Source organism: Ranitomeya variabilis, chromosome 4 (genome assembly GCF_051348905.1).
Source record: "Ranitomeya variabilis isolate aRanVar5 chromosome 4, aRanVar5.hap1, whole genome shotgun sequence".
In the NCBI taxonomy this organism is placed as follows: domain Eukaryota; kingdom Metazoa; phylum Chordata; class Amphibia; order Anura; family Dendrobatidae; genus Ranitomeya; species Ranitomeya variabilis.
Window position 1 is genome coordinate 26,540,079 of NC_135235.1, and position 11,986 is coordinate 26,552,064.

Consider the following 11,986-nt stretch of genomic DNA (forward strand, 5'->3'; position numbering starts at 1 on the left):
ACTACTATAATACTGCTCCTATGTACAAGAATATAACTACTATAATACTGCCCCTATGTACAAGAATATAACTACTATAATACTGCTCCTATGTACAAGAATATAACTACTATAATACTGCCCCTATGTACAAGAATATAACTACTATAATACTGCTCCTATGTATAAGAATATAACTACTATTAGGGAAAGTTCACACAGGGCGTTCTTGCTGCTGTTTTTCTACAGCAAAACCTGATAATAATAATAATCTTTATTTTTATATAGCGCTAACATATTCTGCAGCACTTTACAGGTTGCACACATTATCATCGCTGTTCCCGTTGGGGCTCACAATCTAAATTTCCTATCAGTATGTCTTGGCAGGAAAGAAGCTGCGTCAAAAACGCAGGTTTAGGTGCGTATTTGGTGCGTTTTTTTTTTCTCTTTGTCCATGCTAATGTCCTTGAATTTTCAGCACCAAAAACGCAGCAAATGGGGGGCGTGGCTATGTAGCTGAAGAAGCAGGAAGCACCTAAGGAGAGCTCCAAGTATCCTGACCTGATTTTGCCATAAAATAATGAATATAGCTGAGCGAAAATAAGCCAAACCTGAGCCCCATATAATAGAGAGCCCTGTGGACCTCCCGGGAGACCGCTGCGGAGATTCGTGGAGCCAGGAGCAGCGGGAGCTGAAGCGGGCAGGAGGCCCCCCACGTGTAACGGCGGCCATCTCTGGAGCGCACGCCGGGAGATACAGAGCGTGGCGCTGCTTCCGACTGGAGCCCCGGACCCTCTGCCGTCTTGGAAGCGGCGGTAACCGACCTCGCTGGTGAGAGCAGCGAGATACCTGCACGCGAGAGAGAGGAGGGTATACGGAGCGCGGCGCTGTTCCTTGCCGGGGCTGGGTCCCTCTCTCATTCCGGAGGGGGCGGCGGTGGACGGTACCGGTGGATGCGGTGAGGTACCTGCATGCAGGAGCTGTGGGGGCTGGCGCTCCGGACGGCTGCAGTGATAACCTGAGGCGGCGGGAGCTACGAAGACAGAAACACCAGGAAAGCCCACGTGCAGCGACGGCCATCTTGGGCGCGCGCGCTCTGGAATACAGGACGCGGCGCCATCATTCTCTGCTGGGACCAGACTTTTCTTTTGCTGGAGCTAACGGAGACAGGACCGCAGTGGTAAGAACGTGGACCGGTGTGCAGAGACTGGGAGACCTGAGGGGGATAGCGGTGCACGCGGGGAGCAGTGCCCATTAATATAGCGCGCTCCCTGACAGCAGAGGGAGCGGTGCCTTTCAAACCTGCGGTGCTGTTTGGGGGATAATTAAACTTTCAAACATTAGAGGGGTGGTGCGGTGAGCGCCCTGAAATATTGGGCCCTGTGCCCCCCCTGTCATACAGCCGCCTCATTGACAGCACCATAATATTGGGAGTTAACCCCTTCACCGCTGTTCCCCCCTATACTCATAAACTGAGTGCCTGGCCAGCCATATTGGACCTCAGTAATCACCCAGACAACTACCCTGTGATTCTCATTATTTGTCAAGTTTACGGAGACTTGGAACACAGTCCAGCACTATATATATAGGACCTGGGGTCAGAGTTCGATCCATTTAACATCATAACATTAGAGCACAGCTTATCTACAATTACTTTTGCGATTGTTCTGTGGGATCCCCCCTTGCGTATACCCGCCATGCAGCATCCTAGAGGAGCGACAGCGGCTGAAAAGCTTAAAAAATATGCCAAAGATGACTCTCATGATAATGTACGCAACCTTAGAAACAACCCTACATCATCTCAACGCAGGGGTCGCCCCTCTGATAGTACTGGGGAAGGGGAGGAGGAAGAATTGACCATTAAACAGGCATCGGAGCAGTTGATGCAGGCCATCTCCCTCACTAGATCATCTCTTACTGAGAAAATAGAGGATGTACATACGGAGGTGGGCCGTCTGCGGCATGACATGCAAACTATGAGGGGACGTATTTCTGAGGTTGAAACAAGGGTATCCCACATAGAAGACACTATCACTCCAATGGAGGCTAAACTGGCTAAAGCTACTGGATCCGTAAATGCGTGGAAGCAAAAGGCAGATGATTTGGAAAATAGGCTACGTCGCAATAATATCTGAATTATAGGCCTTCCGGAGCGGTCGGAGGGTCAGCGACCTGAACAGTTCTTAGAGGAATGGCTTAAATCTTCATTGGGGGATGAATTCTCCTCAACATTTTCGGTAGAGAGGGCCCATAGGGTACCAACGAGGCCTCTGCCTCCTGGGGCCCCGCCGCGACCTCTCCTGGCACGCCTCCTTAATTGCAGAGACAGGGATGCCATCCTCCGCTTGGCGCGGCAGAAGGGCCTTATCAAATTCAATAATGCCACCATATCAATTTTTCCAGATTTTTCTATGGAACTTCAAAAGCAGCGGGCGCGATTTATGGATGTTAAGAAACAACTCAGGGATAAGAACATCGTCTACTCTATGCTCTATCCAGCCCGGCTCCGTGTCGTCCACAATGGCTCTTCTTTATTCTTCACGGACCCAGCGGAGGCAATTGAATGGATGCGGTCTCACGGGGGCCCGAACGTAAAAGATCCCTAACCTGGACTCCTTGATCAAAGGCAACACACCTAGAGCTTTCTGTAGGGGTGCGGGAAAAAAGTCAACAATACCGGACACTGTATCCAGTGAGGGTATCCCCTTTTCAATCTGACTGTGGGAGAATGGAAATACTCTCCCCTACTGTTCAAGTTCTCTTGTTTCTTTTGGTTTTATGTACCAGTTTTGATTGTTTATTAAGTAAGACTGCCGCTGATACTAACTCTTTGCCCTGTATGATACTGCTGGAATGCACCCGAATAATAATGTTATGCATTAACTTTTTCTTTAAAAGTAAATATGGGGGCTGAAATTATATGTATGACATGGAATATACGAGGTATCAAAACCCCTAGAAAGAAAATTAAGGTATTTTCTCAGATAAAAAGGTGCCATCCCCACATTGTAGCACTAATAGAAACACACTTAACAAGAGATACGGCTAGATGTGTGCAAAAACCATGGGTACAATGGGCCTTACATGCCTTTCACACCAGTTATTCCAGAGGGGTTTCTTTACTGATACACAAGGAGGTCAGATGGGAGGCCAAGGAGGCGAGACGTGATCCCGAGGGTCGCTTTGTCTTTGTGCATGCATTCATCAACTCGCGAGAGTATGTATTGTTATGTATCTATAATCCCCCCCCTGCCAACATGTCAATTCTTCGTATGGCTCTAGGCTTCTCCTTAAAATATCCGGAAGCAAATGTTATCTGCATGGGAGACTTTAACTTAGTTATGGATCAATCTATGGACAGATTGAGACTAGATGACGTAGCATCAGGAGACACTTTGCCTCAACCCCCTTCTCAATTGGCACAGTTTATGGATGGTAGTGGATGGCTGGATTTGTGGAGAATGGGTCATCCAGGGGTCAAAGGGTACACTTGCCACTCATCTACTAGACAGTCACTATCTCGGATAGACTATATATTTGGATCGAGTGGATTGGCATTATGGATGGATAGTGTTGAACATGGTAGTCGGGGGATCTCAGATCACAGTCCAATTATTCTTAAACTTAAATTTGGACAATCCAATAATAATAGTAAGTCCTGGAAATTGAACCCCTTCTGGTTAAAATTAATAGACACTAGCGATAGGACGATTGATCAGTTGAATAGTTTCATTCTAACACACTCGGAACTCCAAAACCTCGGTCTATTTTGGGACACCCTGAAGGCATATTTGAGGGGATGTCTGTCCTCTACTATCTCCTATATTAAGAGGGTAACGGCGAAAGAGGATGAGGAGATGGAACAAAGATTAAAAGACTCAGAGGCCACTTACATAGCCAACCAGTCCAGCAGTAATAGAATTGAATGGCTTACTTCCCAGAGACTATACACCCAATATGCAGATGTTAAGTCAAAGCGCAAATTGTTTTTTACTCGTCAAGCCTATTTTGAACTGGGAAATCAGGCCAGTACACTTTTGGCCTTCTTGGTACGCCAACACAATACCTCCAACACAATATTGCAGATCCGGGTGTCTGATGGCTCTTTGGTATCCTCTACAGAAGGAATACTTCAGGGCTTCTATGACTATTATACCTCGTTATATAAATCTAGCAGTGGTTCTGGTATTGATGAATGCTTAGATTATTTATCAGATATAACATTCCCCTCACTGAGCCCATCTCAGCAAGCCCTTATGGAGGCTGAATTTACCCTGGAGGAGGTAGAACATGCTATAACAGATATGGCGGCTGGAAAGGCCCCGGGACCTGATGGGTTTCCCATTGAGTTCTATAGGAAATACCGTGACAAACTGGCACCTATACTGCTGAAGGTACTCAAAGGAATATGGGAGGGGGAATCTGTACCCGAAACGTTTTATGATGCTAATGTTGTAGTACTCAGGAAGGCGGGGAAGGATCCTTTAGATTGTGGATCATATAGACCAATCTCCTTGGTGAACGTAGATTATAAAATTTTCACTAAAATCCTAGCCACTAGATTGAATAAGATCATATTAGATCTCATACACCCGGATCAAACCGGTTTTATGCCTGGGAAAAATACTTCTATCAATATCAGACGGGTACAGTCGGTCATACAATATAGTTCTTTGGAACCAGACAATAAGTGGGCATTGGCTTCGCTGGATGCAGCCAAGGCTTTTGACTCCCTCGAATGGCCCTTCTTGATTGCATGTTTACGGAAGTATGGGTTTGGGAATACATTTTTGAGAGGGATAGGCACATTATATGCGAAACCTAGGGCACGAATGGTGGTGAATGGCTCAATGTCTGCACCGTTTTCTTTGCACAGAGGAACTCGACAGGGGTGCCCTCTCTCCCCAGCTCTATTCGCCTTGGCGATAGAGGCCTTGGCAATACGAATGAGGTCTTCTGTAGACATTAACCCCTTCACCCCCAAGGGTGGTTTGCACGTTAATGACCGGGCCAATTTTTACAATTCTGACCACTGTCCCTTTATGAGGTTATAACTCTGGAACGCTTCAACGGATCTTGGCGATTCTGACATTGTTTTCTCGTGACATATTGTACTTCATGATAGTGGTAAAATTTCTTCGATATAAGTTGCGTTTATTTGTGAAAAAAACGAATATTTGGCGAAAATTTTGAAAATTTCGCAATTTTCCAACTTTTAATTTTTATGCCCTTAAATCACAGACATATGTCACGCAAAATACTTAATAAGTAACATTTCCCACATGTCTACTTTACATCAGCACAATTTTGGAACCAAAATTTTTTTTTGTGACGGAGTTATAAGGGTTAAAAGTTGACCAGCAATTTCTCATTTTTACAACACCATTTTTTTTAGGGACCACATCTCATTTGAAGTCATTTTGAGGGGTCTATATGATAGAAAATACCCAAGTGTGACACCATTCTAAAAACTGCACCCCTCAAGGTACTCAAAACCACTTTCAAGAAGTTTATTAACCCTTCAGGTGTTTCACAGGAATTTTTGGAATGTTTAAATAAAAATGAACATTTAACTTTTTTTCACACAAAATTTATTTCAGATCCAATTTGTTTTATTTTACCAAGGGTAACAGGAGAAAATAGACCCCAAAATTTGTTGTGCAATTTGTCCTGAGTACGCTGATACCCAATATGTGGGTGTAAACCACTGTTTGGGCGCATGGGAGAGCTCGGAAGGGAAGGAGCGCTATTTTACTTTTCAATGCAAAATTGACTGGAATTAAGATGGGATGCCATGTTGCGTTTGCAGAGCCCCTGATGTGCCTAAACATTAAAAAACCCCACAAGTGACACCATTTTGGAAAGTAGACCCCCTAAGGAACTTATCTAGATGTGTTTTGAGAGCTTTGAGCCCCCAAGTGTTTCACTACAGTTTATAACGCAGAGCCGTGAAAATAAATTCTTTTTTTTTTTCACAAAAATGATTTTTTAGCCCCCAGTTTTGTATTTTCACAAGGGTAACAGGATAAATTGGACCCCAAAATTTGTTGTCCAATTTGTCCTGAGTATGCTGATACCCGATATGTGGGGGGGAACCACTGTTTGGGCGCATGACAGAGCTCGGAAGGGAAGGAGCGCCATTTGGAATGCAGACTTAAATGGATTGGTCTGCAGGCGTCACGTTGCATTTGCAGAGCCCCTGATGTACCCAAACAGTACAAAACCCCCACAAGTGACCCCATATTGGAAACTAGACCCCCCAAGGAACTTATCTAGATGTGTTGTGAGAACTTTGAACCCCCAAGTGTTTCACTACAGTTTATAACGCAGAGCCGTGAAAATAAATTCTTTTTTTTTTTCACAAAAATGATTTTTTAGCCCCCAGTTTTGTATTTTCACAAGGGTAACAGGATAAATTGGACCCCAAAATTTGTTGTCCAATTTGTCCTGAGTATGCTGATACCCGATATGTGGGGGGGAACCACTGTTTGGGCGCATGACAGAGCTCGGAAGGGAAGGAGCGCCATTTGGAATGCAGACTTAAATGGATTGGTCTGCAGGCGTCACGTTGCATTTGCAGAGCCCCTGATGTACCCAAACAGTACAAAACCCCCACAAGTGACCCCATATTGGAAACTAGACCCCCCAAGGAACTTATCTAGATGTGTTGTGAGAACTTTGAACCCCCAAGTGTTTCACTACAGTTTATAACGCAGAGCCGTGAAAATAAATTCTTTTTTTTTTTCACAAAAATGATTTTTTAGCCCTCAGTTTTGTATTTTCACAAGGGTAACAGGATAAATTGGACCCCAAAATTTGTTGTCCAATTTGTCCTGAGTATGCTGATACCCGATATGTGGGGGGGAACCACTGTTTGGGCGCATGACAGAGCTCGGAAGGGAAGGAGCGCCATTTGGAATGCAGACTTAAATGGATTGGTCTGCAGGCGTCACGTTGCATTTGCAGAGCCCCTGATGTACGCAAACAGTACAAACCCCCCACAAGTGACCCCATATCGGAAATTAGACCCCCCAAGGAACTTATCTAGATGTGTTGTGAGAACTTTGAACCCCCAAGTGTTTCACTACAGTTTACAACGCAGAGCCGTGAAAATAAAAAATCTTTTTTTTCCCACAAAACTTATTTTTTGGCCCCCAGTTTTGTATTTTCCCAAGGGTAGCAGGAGAAATTGGACCCCAAAAGATGATGTCCAATTTGTCCTGAGTACGCTGATACCCCATATGTTGGGGTAAACCCCTGTTTGGGCACACGGGAGAGCTCGGAAGGGAAGGAGCACTGTTTTCCTTTTTCAACGCAGAATTGGCTGGAATTCAGATCGGATGCCATATCCCGTTTGGAAAGCCCCTGATGTGCCTAAACAGTGGAAACCCCCCAATTATAACTGAAACCCTAATCCAAACACACCCCTTACCCTAATCCCAACAGTAACCCTAACCACTCCTCTAACCCAGACACACCCAACCCTATTCCCAACCGTAAATGTAATCCAAACCCTAACCCTATCTTTAGCCCCAACCCTAACTGTAGCCCCAACCCTAGCCCCAACCCTAGCCCCAACCCTAGCCCTAACCATAGCAATAACCCTAGCCCTAACTCTAGTCCTAACTCTAGCCCTAACCCTAACCCTAATGGGAAAATGGAAATAAATACATTTTTTAATTTTTTTATTTTTCCCTAACTAAGGGGGTGATGAAGGGGGGTTTGATTTACTTTTATAGCGGGTTTTTTAGCGGATTTTTATGATTGGCAGCCGTCACACACTGAAAGACGCTTTTCATTGCAAAAAATATTTTTTGCGTTACCACATTTTGAGAGCTGTAATTTTTCCATATTTGAGTCCACAGAGTCATGTGAGATCTTGTTTTTTGCGGGACGAGTTGACGTTTTTATTGGTAACATTTTTGGACACGTGACATTTTTTGATCGCTTTTTATTCCGATTTTTGTGAGGCAGAGTGATCAAAAACCAGCTATTCATGAATTTCTTTTTGGGGAGGCGTTTATACCGTAACGCGTTTGGTAAAATTGATAAAGCAGTTTTATTCGTCGGGTCAGTACGATTACAGCGATATCTCATTTATATCATTTTTTTTATGTTTTGGCGCTTTTATACGATAAAAACTATTTTATAGAAAAAATAATTATTTTGGTATCGCTTTATTCTCAGGACTATAACTTTTTTATTTTTTTGCTGATGATGCTGTATGGCAGCTCGTTTTTTGCGGGACAAGATGACGTTTTCAGCGGTACCATGGATATTTATATCAGTCTTTTTGATCGCGTGTTATTCCACTTTTTGTTCGGCGGTATGATAATAAAGCGTTGTTTTTTTGCCTCGTTTTTTTTTTTTTTTTCTTACGGTGTTTACTGAAGGGGTTAACTAGTGTGCCAGTTTTATAGGTCGGGTCGTTACGGACGCGGCGATACTAAATATGTGTACTTTTATTGTTTTTTTTATTTTATTTAGATAAAGAAATGTATTTATGGGAATAATATTTTTTTTTTTTTTCATTATTTTGGAATATTTTTTTTTTTTTTTTTTTTTTTTTTTTTACACATTTGGAAATTTTTTTTTTTACTTTTTTACTTTGCCCCAGGGGGGTACAATACAGATCGGTGATCTGTCAGTTTGCATAGCACTCTGACAGATCACCGATCTGCGAGAAGTGCAGGCTGCTTCACAGTGCCTGCTCTGAGCAGGCTTCTGTGAAGCCACCTCCCTCCCTGCAGGACCCGGATCCGCGGCCATCTTGGATCCGGGTCTGGAGCAGGCAGGGAGGGAGGTAAGACCCTCGCAGCAACGCGATCACATCGCGTTGCTGCGGGGGGCTCAGGGAAGCCCGCAGGGAGCCCTCTCCCTGCACGATGCTTCCCTGCACCGCCGGCACATCGCGATCATGTTTGATCGCGGTGTGCCGGGGGTTAATGTGCCGGGGCGGTCCGTGACCGCTCCTGGCACATAGTGCCGGATGTCAGCTGCGATATGCAGCTGACACCCGGCCGCGATCGGCCGCGCTCCCCCCGTGAGCGCGGCCGATCGCGTATGACGTACTAGTCATGACGGAATAGTACGTCTAATGACAGAAAGGGGTTAAGGGGATACACATCTCTGATAGGGTGGATGTCATCTGTCTGTATGCTGATGATATGGTGGTGTTCATGGATCAAACGGAGGACACATTACCGAAAGTAATAACGATGATAGATAGGTTCAGCAAATTTTCTGGCCTTTATATAAATTGGGAAAAGTCTGCCCTGATGCCTCTCTCCCATGCTCCAATGTCCTGCCTTGAAACCCTCTCACTACTACCCATTGTCTCCAAGTTTAAATATCTAGGAATATATATGTCCCAGAGTAGTCACCTAGACTTGCATCTTAATATATTTCCGTTACTAGATGTGGTTAAATCCAAATTTGCTACCTGGGACAAACTACCATTATCTGTGGCTGGACGTATTAATCTCATAAAAATGATATTGCTCCCAAAGCTGAGCTACTGTTTTCAACACAGTGCGGTTATAATTCCTAAAACTTTTTTTACAACCCTAAATTCCCTTACTACATCTTTCATATGGGGAAAGGCTAGGCCTAAACTTAAGTTATCCACCCTACAAAGACCCAAACAAGGGGGTGGGGCGGCCCTACCAGACTTCTACCTATATTACCTTGCTGGTCAGGCTAAAATGTTGAATATGTGGATGCCCGGGAAAACTCTTCCTAACTCTGAAAACCATATTCTGTACTCAGCTAAAATTGATTGTCCACTGGGATTTTTGGAGATGGAGAGAACTACTGTTCCTCATTTACTACCTTTGCTTCGGTTGGCACGATCAATATGGAGGCAAATTAAAAAGGTAACGGGATCTGCTGATATAGCAGCTGAGATGCCATTGTGGAATAATGGTTATTTTCCGGTATTACTGGGCCATCCGTCCACTGAATTCTGGATATCGTATGGTGTCCTTACAGTAAGAAATCTACATAATCAGGGGATTTTTGTTTCCTTCGAACAGTTACAAAATACCTACAACATACCAAAATCTCAATTTTTCCGTTACTTGCAACTAAGGTCAGCCTTCCAGTCACATATGCGGAGTGTGGGTAGGGGTCGAACTATCTCAGATCTACCGTTAATAGGTATCCTTAATTCGCAGGGTCCCCAGGGACTTATCTCCTCTCTATATACCTATCTGTTATCCATGGGTGAGGGATCTACCATAGATTCAATTAAGGGGAAGTGGGGACGGCTTCTGCCAGATACACTGGGAGAGGAATGGGAGGAAATCTTGGAATCCCCAACTAAAGTCTCCCCATCAGTTAATAACAAGATGACCCAACTATATATTATATATCAATCCTATTTGACCCCGATTCATCTTTTTAAAATGGGTCGTCTACACTCATCAGACTGCTTGAGATGCCATTCTAGCAATGCAGATTTTATCCACATGATATGGAAATGTCCTATTGTCTTCCAATATTGGAATGAGGTAACGACATTATTGGCATCACTGGTGTCGATCCCTGTCCCACTAGAACCCCTGGTGTGCTTATTTGGAGTATGGGAAGCAGGGGCTTGGGATCATCATACGGGAATTTTTCTGAGGGAGACGCTGTTTTTGGCACGAAAGGTGTTGGCTCTGAGATGGATGGGTGGTTCTTGTCCAACTCTTGGAGCATGGGTGGACTTGGTGAATTCCATTGTTCCGTATGAACGGGCACTGTACCAGAATAGAGGTAATCCAGCTAAATTTGAGAAGATATGGGGAAGATGGAACTCCTCCTGTCATACTGTTTAGGTTAAATAATTTAACAAATACACAGGGAAAAGGTGTAAGATTGTGGACATTATCTACTCACAGGGTAGAATTTATCTAGAATTCTCCTTTAAGCGGCAGCATGTTAGCTTTAGAGGTTTTGTTAGAAGTTAGTGTAGTTTAAGTTTGAATAGGATATAAACTAATGATTGACATGCATTGCTTGTAACCTTTACAATATTCCAGACATAGTTATGTGTGGTAATTCTATGTATCTAATGGATAATAATGAATATAAGCAAATGTATGTATGGTTCATGCTGTAATTAATAAACGAATTTAAAAAAAAAAAAACGCAGCAAATAACGATACCTGCGTTTTTGCTGTGTTTTTACTGCTTTTTTTTTCAACACCCATTCAAGTCAATGGGTGAAAAACGCAGAAAAAAACGCAGAAAAAACGCTGAAAGAAGTGACATGCTCTATGTCCAAAAAACACAGCAAAACACAAAATACTGATCACACAAGAAACCAATGTGTGTGCATGAGATTTCTGAAATCTCATAGGATTTGCTGGTACCGTAAAAAGCAGCTGAAAATTAGCATAAAAAAACGCAGCAGAAACGCCCTGTGTGAACTTACCCTAATACTGCTCCTATGTATAAGAATATAACTGCTTTAAGGGTAAGTTCACACAGGGCGTTTTTGCTGCTTTTTTTTCTGCAGGAAAATCTGATTTTCTTGGCAGGAAAGAAGCAGCGTAAAAACCGCAGGTTTAAGTGCGTTTTTGGTGTGTTTTTTTGTTGCGTATTTGGTGATTTTTTGGTGCTTTTTTTTGGGTGGCTTTTTTTTCTCTGTCCATGCTAATGTCCTTGAATTTTCAGCAGCAAAAATGCAACAAATAATGATACCTGCGTTTTTGCTGCATTTTTGCTGCGTTTTTTTCAGCACCCATTCAAGTCAATGGGTGAAAAAATGCTGATAGCAGTGACATGCTCTCTGTCCCAAAAATGTAGCAAAACACAAAATACTGATCATACACGAAAAACTAATGTGTGTGCATGAAATTTCTGAAATCTCATAGGCTTTGCTGGTACTGTAAAAAGCAGCTGAAAATTAGCATAAAAAAGCAGCAAAAATGCCCTGTGTGAACTTACCGTAATACTGCTTGTTATATATAGGAGGTGTAACTAATGTAAGTGGACGATTTGTTCAGCCATCCTCTTACAA